Source organism: Cryptomeria japonica, unplaced genomic scaffold, assembly GCF_030272615.1.
Source record: "Cryptomeria japonica unplaced genomic scaffold, Sugi_1.0 HiC_scaffold_26, whole genome shotgun sequence".
Taxonomy (NCBI): domain Eukaryota; kingdom Viridiplantae; phylum Streptophyta; class Pinopsida; order Cupressales; family Cupressaceae; genus Cryptomeria; species Cryptomeria japonica.
The window spans coordinates 757,501-772,500 of NW_026728848.1; the positions used below are offsets into that span (position 1 = coordinate 757,501).

At 60.1% G+C, this 15,000-nt stretch overlaps 1 non-coding gene across 1 annotated transcript; it reads left to right on the top strand.

Annotated features, from left to right (window-relative positions):
* The first annotated feature begins 11,135 nt into the window (after window positions 1-11,135).
* On the top strand, window positions 11,136-11,254 carry LOC131861560 (5S ribosomal RNA). Its single transcript, XR_009360632.1, has one exon. It is a non-coding gene; the product is annotated as a 5S ribosomal RNA (ribosomal RNA).
* The last annotated feature ends 3,746 nt before the right edge of the window (window positions 11,255-15,000 follow it).

Sequence of the window (15,000 nt, forward strand, 5' to 3'; positions counted from 1 at the left end):
AGGGATGCGGCGGGAAGGCCCCGACGGCTAAACGGAAGAGGCTGCAGGGCCGCCTCGGAATGGTCCAAGCATCGGATGCGATTGGGACGACTACCAGTGCCAACCCCTTATCCCGCGATGCGTCCGATACACAGATAGTTCCAAGGCGGCCGAGGAGCCTCACCGCATATCAATCGGGGTGCGAGGCGAGGGATGGGGCGGGAAGGCCCCAACGGCTAGACGGAAGAGGCTTCAGGGCCACCTCGGAATGGTCCAAGCATCGGACGCGCTTGGGGCGACTGCCAGTGCCAACCCCTTATCCCGCGATGCGTCCGATACACAGATGGTTCCAAGGCGGCCGAGGAGCCTCACCGCATAGCAATCGGGGGTGCGAGGCGAGGGATGGGGCGGGAAGGCCCCAACGGCTAGACGGAAGAGGCTTCAGGGCCGCCTAGGAATGGTCCAAGCATCGGACACGCTAGGGGCGACTACCAGTGACAGCCCCCTATCCCGCGATGCGTCCGATACGAAGATGGTTCCAAGGCGGCCGAGGAGCCTCACCGCATAGCAATCGGGGTGCGAGGTGGGGGATGCGGCGAGATGGCCCCAACGGCTAGACGGAAGAGGCCACAGGGCCGCGTCGGAATAGTCCAAGCATCGGACGCGCTTGGGGCGACTACCAGTGACAACCCCTTATCCCGCGATGCGTCCGATACGAAGATAGTTCCAAGGCGGCCGAGGAGCCTCACCGCATAGCAATCGGGGTGCGAGGTGGGGGATGCGGCGAGATGGCCCCAACGGCTAGACGGAAGAGGCTGCAGGGCCGCCTCGGAATAGTCCAAACATCGGACGCGCTTGGGGCCACTACCAGTGACAACCCCTTATCCCGCGATGCGTCCGATACGAAGATAGTTCCAAGGCGGCCGAAGAGCCTCACCGCATAGCAATCGGGGTGCGAGGTGGGGGATGCGGCGAGATGGCCCCAACGGCTAGACGGAAGAGGCCACAGGGCCGCCTCGGAATAGTCCAAGCATCGGACGCGCTTGGGGCGACTACCAGTGACAACCCCTTATCCCGCGATGCGTCCGATACGAAGATAGTTCCCAGGCGGCCGAGGAGCCTCACCGCATAGCAATCGGGGTGCGAGGCGAGGGATGCGGCGAGATGGCCCCAAAGGCTAGACGGAAGAGGCTGCAGGGCTGCCTCGGAATAGTCCAAGCATCGGACGCGCTTGGGGCGACTACCACTGCCAACCCCTTATCCCGCGATGCGTCCGATACACAGATAGTTCCGAGGTGGCCGAGGAGGTGGGGGATGCGGCAAGATGGCCCCAACGGCTAGACGGAAGAGGCTGCAGGGCCGCCTCGGAATAGTCCAAGCATCGGACGCGCTTGGGGCGACTACCAGTGACAACCCCTTATCCCGCGATGCGTCTGATACACAGATAGTTCCGAGGCGGCCAAGGAGCCTCACCGCATAGCAATCGTGGTGCGAGGTGGGGGATGCGGCGAGATGGCCCCAACGGCTAGACGGAAGAGGCTGCAGGGCCGCCTCGGAATGGTCCAAGCATCGGATGCGCTTGGGGCGACTACCACTGCCAACCCCTTATCCCGCGATGCGTCCGATACACAGATAGTTCCAAGGCGGCCGAGGAGCCTCACAGCATAGCAATCAGGGTGCGAGGCGAGGGATGCGGCGAGAAAGCCCCAACGGCTAGAGGGAAGAGGCTTCAGGTCCGCCTCGGAATGGTCCAAGCATCGGACGCGCTTGGGGCGACTACCAGTGACAACCCCTTATCCCGCGACGCGTCCGATACACAGATAGTTCCAAGGCGGCCGAGGAGCCTCACCGCATAGCAATCGGGGTGCGAGGCGAGGGATGCGGCGAGAAGGACCCAACGGCTACACGGAAGAGGCTTCGGGGCCGCCTCGGAATGGTCCAAGCATCGGACGCGCTTGGGGCGACTACCAGTGACAACCCCTTATCCCGCGACGCGTCCGATACACAGATAGTTCCGAGGCGGCCGAGGAGCCTCACCGCATAGCAATCGGGGTGCGAGGCGAGGGATGCGGCGAGAAGGACCCAACGGCTAGACGGAAGAGGCTTCGGGGCCGCCTCGGAATGGTCCAAGCATCGGACGCGCTTGGGGCGACTACCAGTGACAACCCCTTATCCCGCGATGCGTCCGATACACAGATAGTTCCAAGGCGGCCGAGGAGCCTCACCGCATAGCAATCGGGGTGCGAGGCGAGGGATGCGGCGAGAAGGACCCAACGGCTAGACGGAAGAGGCTTCGGGTCCGCCTCGGAATGGTCCAAGCATCGGACGCGCTTGGGGCGACTACCAGTGACAACCCCTTATCCCGCGACGCGTCCGATACACAGATAGTTCCAAGGCGGCCGAGGAGCCTCACCGCATAGCAATCGGGGTGCGAGGCGAGGGATGCGGCGAGAAGGACCCAACGGCTAGACGGAAGAGGCTTCGGGTCCGCCTCGGAATGGTCCAAGCATCGGACGCGCTTGGGGCGACTACCAGTGACAACCCCTTATCCCGCGACGCGTCCGATACACAGATAGTTCCAAGGCGGCCGAGGAGCCTCACCGCATAGCAATCGGGGTGCGAGGCGAGGGATGCGGCGAGAAGGACCCAACGGCTAGACGGAAGAGGCTTCGGGTCCGCCTCGGAATGGTCCAAGCATCGGACGCGCTTGGGGCGACTACCAGTGACAACCCCTTATCCCGCGACGCGTCCGATACACAGATAGTTCCGAGGCGGCCGAGGAGCCTCACCGCATAGCAATCGGGGTGCGAGGCGAAGGATGCGGCGAGAAGGACCCAACGGCTAGACGGAAGAGGCTTCGGGTCCGCCTCGGAATGGTCCAAGCATCGGACGCGCTTGGGGCGACTACCAGTGACAACCCCTTATCCCGCGACGCGTCCGATACACAGATAGTTCCAAGGCGGCCGAGGAGCCTCACCGCATAGCAATCGGGGTGCGAGGCGAGGGATGCGGCAAGAAGGACCCAACGGCTAGACGGAAGAGGCTTCAGGGCCGCCTCGGAATGGTCCAAGCATCGAACGCGCTTGGGGCGACTACCAGTGACAACCCCTTATCCCGCGACGCGTCCGATACACAGATAGTTCCGAGGCGGCCGAGGAGCCTCACCGCATAGCAATCGGGGTGCGAGGCGAGGGATGCGGCGAGAAGGACCCAACGGCTAGACGGAAGAGGCTTCAGGGCCGCCTCGGAATGGTCCAAGCATCGGACGCGCTTGGGGCGACTACCAGTGACAACCCCTTATCCCGCGACGCGTCCGATACACAGATAGTTCCGAGGCGGCCGAGGAGCCTCACCGCATAGCAATCGGGGTGCGAGGCGAGGGATGCGGCGAGAAGGACCCAACGGCTAGACGGAAGAGGCTTCAGGGCCGCCTCGGAATGGTCCAAGCATCGGACGCGCTTGGGGCGACTACCAATGACAACCCCTTATCCCGCGACGCGTCCGATACACAGATAGTTCCGAGGCGGCCGAGGAGCCTCACCGCATAGCAATCGGGGTGCGAGGCGAGGGATGCGGCGAGAAGGACCCAACGGCTAGACGGAAGAGGCTTCAGGGCCGCCTCGGAATGGTCCAAGCATCGGACGCGCTTGGGGCGACTACCAGTGACAACCCCTTATCCCGCGACGCGTCCGATACACAGATAGTTCCGAGGCGGCCGAGGAGCCTCACCGCATAGCAATCGGGGTGCGAGGCGAGGGATGCGGCGAGAAGGACCCAACGGCTAGACGGAAGAGGCTTCAGGGCCGCCTCGGAATGGTCCAAGCATCGGACGCGCTTGGGGCGACTACCGTTGCCAACCCCTTATCCCGCGATGCGTCTGATACACAGATAGTTCCGAGGCGGCCGAGGAGCCTCACCGCATAGCAATCGGGTTGCGAGGCAGATTATTGGGAAGGGAACCCCCTGGGATGCGGCTCAAGCAGTGCCCAAAGGGACTGGAATGCGGAATCACATCGAGAGACCCAAATGCTATACGAGGGCTCAAATCGAATTATTGATTTGGCCACGACATGGACGCATCGGAACGACTACCTTTGCCGAACCACTCGCAATTGCATCCATACCGAAACCAATAGACATTTCCGTTAGAGCCCTCGCATAGCATTCGGGAATCTCGCATGCCCCTCTAAATCGACCAATGCTGGCGCTCAATGAAAATCCGAGCGCTACCACCGTTCGAGCGCCAGCATTGGTCGAGTTAGAGGGGCACGGGGGAGAATGCTCCAGTCAACACCTCCCCTATATAAGTTATTTGTCCGATTCTCGCACAACCGTAGTCTGCCTCGTCGAATCAAACAACGGTCCCAGATTCCGACTTCCGTTCCGTAGAGACCCAAAAGCTAGATGGAGGCTCGCAAGAAAGAGAGTCGGCGCATAGCAATCGGGTTTCTCGAACGTTTAGGGACCGAGCTCACTTGCGGATAGGGCAAAATCCGCCAAGCAACCCAAAAGCTAGACGGGGGCTCGAATCGAATCGCCTAGGCGGCCACAACAACGACGTGTTGGATCGACTACCAGTGCCAAACCATTCAGCAAGACTAGTCTGTGTCGAGGCCGGATAGAGATTCTCAGAGAGCGCCCGCATAGCATTTAGGAGACCTGCCGCGTCCCTCACACTCGACAAATGGTGGTGCACGTTTATAAATCCGAGCGATCCCAACCCTTTCAAGCACCAACATCGGTCGAGATAGAGGGGCACGGAGGGGGCTGCGTGAGACAACACAGTCCCCTATATAAGTTATTTGTCCGATTCTCACACATCCGAAGAATGGTCATCAAATCGGACAACAGCCCAAACTTCCGACTTCCGTCCCAGAAAGCCCAAGAGCTATCTAAAACGTTCATGGCCGGAACTCGATCGCGGCTATACCAGTCCGCCAAGCAACCCAAAAGCTAGACTGGAGCTCTAGTCGAATCACCTCTGTGGCCATTGCAAGGACGTGTTGGAGCGACTACCATTGCCGAACCATTCCGCAGGTCGAGTCCATACCAAGGCCGCATAGAGATTCACGATGAGCTCCTGCATAGCAATCAGGAGACTTGCCGTGTCCATCACAATCGATAAATCCTGGTGCAAGATTTTTGCATCCGAGCGCTCCAACCAGTCGAGCACCAGCATCAATCGACATAAACGGGCACGGGGGGAGGATGCTCGAGAACACTACCTCCCCTATATAAGTTATTTGTCCGATTCTCAAGCAGCCGAAGTCTGGTCATCGAATCGGGTCAAAGACCACAACTTCCGACTTTACCCACAATGCAAGTCATCGAATCGAACATCGGCCCCCGAGTCGGACTCCATGCGTATGTCAGGTCATCGGACCCAAATTCCGCCTTCCTGCGCATGGCGGGCCATCAATATCAACTCGGTCATCGGACCCAAACTCCGCCTTTTTGCGTATGGCACGCCTTCAAATCGGTCATCGGACCCAAATTCCGCCTTCCTGTGCATGGCGGGCCATCAACATCAACTCGGTCATCGGACCCAAATTCCGCCTTTCTGCGCATGGCACGCCATCAACTCGGTCATCGGACCCAAATTCCGCCTTCCTGCGCATGGCAGGTCATCGGACACAAATTCAGACCTCGCCAATATGCCTACGTATCGAATCGGTCATCGGACCCAACTTCCGACTTCATCCATACTGTAGGGTCTTTGAGGTTGGCGCGGTGCGCTCAACCCAGGGAGTCGACCCATCGAAGCATACACCTCCCCTATATAAGCTATTTGTCCGATTCCCACACCTGTGTAGTTTGCACCTCTGACCAGGACATCGACCCCAACTTCCGAACTCGACTGCAACGACGGCACCAGCGCCTTGGTGCGCACCTTGCGACGCACAGTCCCAACATTCGCCTTCCTGCACATGGCAGGTCATCGGACCCAAATTCTGACCTCGCGAGTATGCCTACATATCGAATCGGTCATCGGACCCAACTTCCGACTTCATCCATACCGTAGGGTCTTTGAGGTTGGCGCGGTGCGCTCAACCCGGGGAGTCGACCCAACGAAGCATACACCTCCCCTATATAAGCTATTTGTCCGATTCCCACACCTGTGTAGTTTGCACCTCCGATCAAGACATCGACCCCAACTTCCGAACTCGCCTCCAACGACCGAACCAGCGCCTTGGTGCGCACCTTGCAACGCACAGTGCCAACATTCGCCTTCCTGCACGTGGCAGGTCATCGGACCCAAATTCCGACCTCGCGAGTATGCCTACATATCGAATCGGTCATCGGACCCAACTTCCGACTTCATCCATACCGTAGGGTCTTTGAGGTTGGCGCGGTGCGCTCAACCCGGGGAGTCGACCCAACGAAGCATACACCTCCCCTATATAAGCTATTTGTCCGATTCCCACACCTGTGTAGCTTGCACCTCCGATCAGGACATCGACCCCAACTTCCGAACTCGACTAAAAAGACCGCACCAGCGCCTTGGTGTGCACCTTGCAACGCACAGTGCCAACATTCGCCTTCCTGCACATGGCAGGTCATCGGACCCAAATTCCGACCTCATGAGCATACCTACTAATCGAATCGGTCATCGGACCCAACTTCCGACTTCATCCATACCGTAGGGTCTTTGAGGTTGGCGCGGTGCGCTCAACCTGGGGAGTCGACCCATCGAAGCATACACCTCCCCTATATAAGCTATTTGTCCGATTCCGACACCTGTGTAGTTTGCACCTCCGCTCAGGACATCGACCCCAACTTCCGAACTCGCCTGCAACGACCGAACCAGCGCCTTGGTGCGCACCAAAAGTGCGCACTTTTGGAGGGCACTTTTGTGCGCTCCAAAGGTGCGCACTTTTGGAGGGCACTTTTCTGCGCTCCAAAGGTGCGCACTTTTGGAGGGCACTTTTTGGAGGGCACTTTTCTGCGCTCCAAAGGTGCGCACTTTTGGAGGGCACTTTTTGGAGGGCACTTTTCTGCGCTCCAAAGGTGCGCACTTTTGGAGGGCACTTTTTGGAGGGCACTTTTCTGCGCTCCAAAGGTGCGCACTTTTGGAGGGCACTTTTTGGAGGGCACTTTTCTGCGCTCCAAAGGTGCGCACTTTTGGAGGGCACTTTTTGGAGGGCACTTTTCTGCGCTCCAAAGGTGCGCACTTTTGGAGGGCACTTTTTGGAGGGCACTTTTCTGCGCTCCAAAGGTGCGCACTTTTGGAGGGCACTTTTTGGAGGGCACTTTTCTGCGCTCCAAAGGTGCGCACTTTTGGAGGGCACTTTTTGGAGGGCACTTTTCTGCGCTCCAAAGGTGCGCACTTTTGGAGGGCACTTTTTGGAGGGCACTTTTCTGCGCTCCAAAGGTGCGCACTTTTGGAGGGCACTTTTGTGCACTCCAAAGGTGCGCACTTTTGGAGGGCACTTTTCCTGCGCTCCAAAGGTGCACACCTAGGTGAGCACCTTCGACCACACCTTGTAGCACACCAAACTCTGACTTTCGACTTCATCCGCAATGCAGGGTCTTTGAGGTTGGCGCAATGCGCACAACCAGGGGAGTCGACCCATCAAACCCAACACCTCCCCTATATAAGCTATTTGTCTGATTCTCATACATGCGTAGCCTGCAGGAGCAATTAGGACATCGACCCCAACTTTCGGCTTCTAAACGAAAACAAGGTCTTTGAGGTTGGTGTAATGCGAACAACTAGGGGAGTCAACCCATCAAACCCAACACCTCCCCTATATAAGCTATTTGTCTGATTCTCATACATGTGTAGTCTACAGGAGCAATTAGGACATCGACCCCAACTTTTGACTTCTTAACGAAAACAAGGTCTTTGAGGTTGACGTAATGCGCACAACCAGGGGAGTCGACCCATCAAACCCAACACCTCCCCTATATAAGCTATTTGTCCGATTCTCATACATGTGTAGCCTGCAGGAGCCATTAGGACATTGACCCCAACTTTTGACTTCTTAACGAAAACAAGGTCTTTGAGGTTGGCGTAATGCGCACAACCAAGGGAGTTGACCCATCAAACCCAACACCTCCCCTATATAAGCTATTTGTCTGATTCTCATACATGTGTAGCCTGCAACAACGATTAGGACATCCACCCCAACTTCTGAATTCGTCTGCGTTGACCGCACCAAAGGTGCACGCCTTGGTGCTCACCAAAATCCGACTTCCGACTTCTTCTGCTATGCGGGGTCTTTGAGGTTGGCGCAGTGCGCACAACCAGGGGAGTCAACCCACCGAATGCAACACCTCCCCTATATAAGCTATTTGTCTGATTCTCATACATGCGTAGACTGCAGCAATGATTAGGACATCCACCCCAACTTTTGACTTCTTAAACAAGACAGGGTCTTTGAAGTTGGTGCAGTGCACACAACCAGGGGAGTCGACCCATCAAACGCAACACCTCCCCTATATAAAGCTATTTGTCCGATTCTCATACGTGTAGTCTGCAGCAGCGATTAGGACATCGACCCCAACTTCCGAATTCGTTTGCATTGACCGCACCAAAGGTGCACGCCTTGGTGTGCACCCTGGAGTGCACTTTGGTGCTCACCTCGGTGCACACTTTGGTGTGCACCTCGGTGTGCACCAAAGGTGCGCACCTTGGAGCGCACCAAAGGTGTACACTTTGGAGCGCACCACATAGGGTCTTTGAGAGGTTGGCGCAGTGCGCACACCAAGGTGGGTGTTGAGGTGCGTGCCGAGGTGGGTGGGTGCTAGGGTGCGCTCCATGGTGGGTGCCAGGGTGGGTGCGTGCTAGGGTGGATTCCAAAGAGGGTCATAGGGTGGGTGCCAAGGTGGGTTGGTGATATAGTGGGTTCAAAGGTGGGTACTAGGGTGGGTTCCAAGGTGGGTCACAAGTTGGGTGCCAGGATGCGTGGGTGTTAGGTTGGGTGCCAAGGTGGGCTCCTGCGTGGGTGGGTGCTAGGGTGGGTTTCAAGGTGGACGCGAGGGCGGGTGCCAAGGTGGGTAACAAGTTGGGTGTTAGGATGGGTGAGTGCTAGAGTGGGTGCCAAGGTGGGTGGGTGCTAAGGTGGATGCCAAGGTGGTTCACAGGGTGGGTGGGTTCTAGGGTGAGTTCCAAGGTGGGTCACAGGTTCAGTGCTAGGGTGGGTGTCAAGGCGGGTGTCGAGGTGCCTGGGTGCTAGGGTGTGGATGCCAATGTGGGTCATAGGGTGGGTACTAGGGTGGGCTGCAATGTGGGTGCCAAGGTGGGTAACATGCTCGGTGGGTTCTAAATTGGGTGCCAGGGTGGGTGTGCACCCACCTTGCCCGAGGTGGGTGCCAAGGTGCCAGTGTGGGTGGGTGCTAAGGTGGATGCCAAGGTGGGTGAGAAGGTGGGTGATAGGTTGAGTGGTAGGATGGGTGGGTGCCAAGATGGGTCACAGGGTGGGTGCAAGGGTGGGTAGGTGCTAGGGTTGGTGTCAGGGTGGGTGGGTGCTAGGTTGGGTTCCAAGGTGGGTGCGAGGGTGAGTGTCAAGGTGGGTCACAGGTTAGGTGCTAGGATGGGTGAGTGCTAGGGTGCAAAGGTGCCAGGGTGGGTGCTAGGATGGGTCGATGCTAGGGTGAGTGGCAAGGTGGGTCCACAAGTGTCAAGGTGGGTGCCGAGGTGGGTGCCAAGTCGGCGACTGCTATGGTGGATGCCAAGGTGGGTCACGGGGTGGGTGCCAAGTTGCTAGGTTGGGTTCCAAGGTGGGTGCCAACGTGGGTGCTAGGGTGCGTGGGTTAAAGGGTGTGTCACAACGTGGGTGCCAGGATGGGTGCGCACCCACACTGGCCAAGACGGGTGCGGGTGCAAGGTTGGGTTCCAAGCCCGGTCACAGGCTGGGTGCTAGGATGGGTGGGTGCCAAGGTGGGCACCAGGGTGGGTGCACCCACCCTGGCCAAGGTGGGTCACGGGGTGGGTCCTAGGGTGGGTAACGGGGTGGGTACTAAGGTGCGTGCCAAGGTGGGTCATAGGGTGGGTGCCAAGGTGGGCACCAGGGTGGGTGTGCACCAACCCTAGCCAGGGTAGGTCACGGGGTGGTTGTCGGGGTGGGCGTCAAGGAGCCAAGGTGGGTGGCAAGTAGCCAAGTTGCGTGCCAAGGTGGGTGTCGGGGTGGGTGCCAAGGATCCAAGGTGGGTGCCAAGGAACCAAGGTGGGTGTCTGGGTGGGTGCCGAGGTGGGAGCCAGGGTGGGTCCCAAGGTGAGTGCAAAGGTGGGTGCCAGGGTCAAGGTGAGTGCCAATGTGGGTTCCAAGGTGCCAGGGTCAGGGTGAGTGCCAATGTGGGTTCAAAGGTGCTAAGTTGGGTGCGAGGTTGGGTGCGAGGGTGGGTGGGTGCCAAGGTGTGCTAGGTGGAAGCCCGGGTGGGTCGGCATCCCATGGGTGTCGAGTTGGGTGCCTGATGGGTGCTTCTTGTCAAGTTTTAGTCGTCGGGACTCATTTCGAGCCTTAGAGGTCGTTTCTTGTCCGGTTGCCCTGTCTTCGACCTGGGAACCCAATTTTGGTCCTCGGGTCCCATTTTTTTTTGTCTCGCATCCCACTTTTGGCCTGTGGCCTTTTCGGGGTCGATTCTCGTTTTGGGCATCAGAGCATGTTTCTTCTCCTAAAACCCAATATTTGTTTATTAAGTCTCGGAACACATTTTTGTTCTCGTGGACCCATCATGGGTCTTGGAACGCATTTGTGGTCCTTGGGTCCCATTTTGCATCCCGAAACTTGTGTTTTGGTGCTTGATCCCTATTTTGGGTGCCCACCTTGCACCAAGTGCGCACCCGGGGCAAACCGAGCGCCTTGGTGCACCGGGGCAAGATCGAGCGTGCACCCGAGGCGCCCCGAACATGCACCAAGGTGCACTCGGCCCACATGTGAGCGCAGGTCGTTGCGCCCGAGGTGGTGTGTGGGCACCGCGTTGCAGACGGGACACTGCACGCACACGACGCCCCCTCCAGGTGCACGCACGTAGGCCGGGCCGGGTGCACACCCGACGCCCTAGCAAGGTGCGCGCACCCGGGCAGGGCTCACACTTGGCGAACGGGGCGCACTTCGCGAGGGAGGGTGTGCACCTCGACGGGGGTGGGTGGCCGGGGTGGATTCGCACGTGGGTCGCGGTTTGCTAAGTACACACTGCGACAAGCTCATAACGGGTGCGATCATACCAGCGTTAGTGCACCGGATCCCATCAGAACTCCGCAGTTAAGCGCGCTTGGGCCGGAGTAGTACTGGGATGGGTGACCTCCCGGGAAGTCCCGGTGTTGCACCCTTTTTTAGTTTTTCGCCGGGCGTCGCAATGCTATTTGAATAAACCTTTTGCCCGTTTGCGTTCTCGTCGGGGCCGGGCCGGGCCGGGGTGCGCTGCCCGCACTACCGCGCGCGCGGGGGCGACACCGAGCGCGCACCCGAGGCGCCCCGAGCACACAGGCCACGGTGCAACCCGGGCGTTGTGCGCGCACCCCGGTGCGCCCGAGGTGCTGCGCGCGCACCCAGGTGAAATCGGTGTGCACCTCGGCCAGTGCGCGCTCGGTCGAGTCGCGCACGTTGGCCAAGGTGCACGGTGATGTTTCTTACTCTAAGGTTCCGCACCAGACGCCCGGGACAGGTGAGCGAAGCTGGGCGGGGCCGGGTGCGCGGCCGGGGCAGGTGCACGCAGCTGGAGAGAGCTTTGGAGCACACTTCGGAGCGCACCAATGATGCGCTCCATTCAAAAGTTTCCTGAAAAGGCAAAAAAAGTTGAGATTATAGAATTTCCCACTTGAGAGATTGTAAAAAAAAAAAATTTAAAATGAAGGAAACGCGGGTGCCAAGGTGTGCGCAGCCCAGCCAAGGTGTGCGCACCAAGGCGCCCACCCTGGCGAAGGTGCACGCAAGGTGCGCACCCGAGGCAAACCGGACAATTAACCCAACTTTCGACTTCGCGCGCACCTTGGAGCGCACTTCGGAGCGCTCCTTGGTGCGCACCAATCTTGGGCACCTCGGAGTGCACCATGGCGCCCACCAAGGTGCGCACCCGGGGCAAACCGAGCTCCGACTTCGTGCGCACCTTGGAGCGCACGAAAGGTGCGCACCATGGCGCCCACCAAGGTGCGCAGCCCAGCCAAGGCGTGCGCATCAAGGTGCGCACCCTGGCGAAGGTGCGCACCCGGGGCAAACCGAGCTCCGACTTCGTGCGCACCTTGGAGCGCACAAAAGGTGCGCAACCCAGCCAAGGTGTGCGCACCCCGGTCAAACCGAGCTCCGAATCGTGCGCACCAGAGGTGCACGCCATCGTGCGCACCTTGGAGCACACTTCGGAGCCCTCCTTGGTGTGCGCCGATGTTGCGCACCTCGGAGCGCACCCGGGGAAAACAATGCAATTAACCCGACTTTCGACTTCGTGGGCACCTCGGAGCGCTCTCGGGTTCGCACCTCGGAGCACACCGAGGTGCGCACCTTTGATGCGCTGCCTTCACCAATTTCCAGAAAAGGCAAGAAAACATTGAGAAGGTGTGCGCACCGAGGTGCCCACCCTGGCGAAGGTGCACGCGAGGTGCGCACCCGGGGCAAACCGGGCTCCGACTTCGTGCACGCCGCACCTTGGAGCACACTTCGGAGCGCTCCTTGGTGCGCACCAGGGCGCGCAACCCAGCCGAGGTGCCCACCCCGGCGAAGGTGCACGCGAGGTGCGCACCCGGGGCAAACCGGGCTCCGACTTCGTGCACGCCATGGTGCCCACCGCGGCGAAGGTGCACGCGAGGTGCGCACCCGGGGCAAACCGGGCTCCGACTTCGTGCACGCCGCACCTTGGAGCACACTTCGGAGCGCTCCTTGGTGCGCACCATGGTGCCCACCAGGGCGCGCAACCCCGCCGAAGGTGCACGCGAGGTGCGCACCCGGGGCAAACCGGGCTCCGACTTCGTGCACGCCGCACCTTGGAGCACACTTCGGAGCGCTCCTTGGTGCGCACCATGGTGCCCACCAGGGCGCGCAACCCCGCCGAAGGTGCACGCGAGGTGCGCACCCGGGGCAAACCGGGCTCCGACTTCGTGCACGCCATGGTGCGCACCGCGGCGAAGGTGCGCACCCGGGGCAAACCGGGCTCCGACTTCGTGCACGCCGCACCTTGGAGCACACTTCGGAGCGCTCCTTGGTGCGCACCAGGGCGCGCAACCCAGCCGAGGTGCCCACCCCGGCGAAGGTGCACGCGAGGTGCGTACCCGGGGCAAACCGGGCTCCGACTTCGTGCACGCCGCACCTTGGAGCACACTTCGGAGCGCTCCTTGGTGCGCACCATGGTGCCCACCAGGCCGCGCAACCCAGCCAAGGTGTGCGCACCAAGGTGCACGCGAGGTGCGCACCCGGGGCAAACCGGGGTCCGACTTCGTGCACGCCGCACCTTGGAGCACACATCGGGGCGCTCCCGGGTTCGCACCGGCGTTGCGCACCGTGGTGGGCACCTCGGAGCACACCAAGGTGGGCAGCGAGGTGCGCACCTTTGATGCGATGCCTTCACTAATTTCCATAAAAGGCAAAAAAAAAACGAGATTTTAAAATTTCCGTTTTGAAAGATAGTGAGAAAAAGGGAATGCTGGTGCCATCTTGAGCCCGCCCTGGTGCGCAGCCCAGCCAAGGTGTGCGCACCAAGGTGCCCACCCTGGCGAAGGTGCGCGCCCGGGCAATTAACCCAACTTCCAACTTCGCGCGCGCCAGGGTGGGAGCGCACCCAACAACCGGGCCTGGGAAGAGCCAATGCGAGAAACCCCACCAAACGCTCTGACAAAAAAAGAGGGGGCGCTCCAGTAACCCCGCTTCGGAGCGCACCCTGGGCAAACCCAGCCAAGGTGCCCACCCCGGCCAAGGTGCAGGCGAGGTGCGCACCCGGGGCAAACCGGGCTCCGACAACGTGCACGCCGCACCTTGGAGCACACTTCGTAGCGCTCCCGGGTGCGCACCTCAGAGCACACCAAGGTGGGCAGCGAGGTGCGCACCTTTGATGCGCTGCCTTCACTAATTTCCAGAAAAGGCAAAAAAAAAAGGAGATTTTAAAATTTCCGTTTTGAAAGATAGTGAAAAAAACGGAACGCGCGTGCCATCTTGAGCCCGCCCTGGTGCGCAGCCCAGGTAAGGTGCCCACCCTGGCAAAGGTGCGCACCCGGGCAATTAACCCTACTTCCGACTTCGTGCGCGCCAGGGTGGCAACCGGGCCTCGGAAGAGCCAATGCGAGAAACCCCACCAAACGCTCCGACAAAAAAAGAGGCGGCGCTCCAATAACCCCGCTTCGGAGCGCAGCCGGGGCAAACCCAGCCAAGGTGCCCACCCCGACGAAGGTGCACGCGAGGTGCGCACCCGGGGCAAACCGGGCTCCGACAACGTGCACGCAGCACCTTGGAGCACACTTCGAAGCACTCCCGGGTGCCCACCGGCGTTGCGCACCGTGGTGGGCAGCGAGGTGCGCACCTTTGATGCGCTGCCTTCACTAATTTCCAGAAAAAGGCAAACAAAAATGAGATTTTAAAATTTCCGTTTTGAAAGATAGTGAAAAAAAAGGAACGCGGGTGCCATCTTGAGCCCGCCCTGGTGCGCAGCCCAGGCAAGGCATGCGCACCAAGGTGCCCACCCGAGGTGCACACCCGGGGCAAACCGGGCTCCGACTTCGTGCAGGCCGCACCTTGGAGCACACTTCGGAGCGCTCCTTGGTGCGCACCATGGTGCCCACCAGGGCGCGCAACCCAGCCAAGGTCTGCACACCAAGGTGCCCACCCCGGCGAAGGTGCACGCGAGGTGCGCACCCGGGGCAAACCGGGCTCCGACTTCGTGCACGCCATGGTGCCCACCGCGGCGAAGGTGCACGCGAGGTGCGCACCCGGGGCAAACCGGGCTCCGACTTCGTGCACGCCGCACCTTGGAGCACACTTCGGAGCGCTCCTTGGTGCGCACCATGGTGCCCACCAGGGCGCGCAACCCAGCCAAGGTGTGCGCACCCGGGGCAAACCGGGGTCCGACTTCGTGCACGCCGCACCTTGGAGCACACAT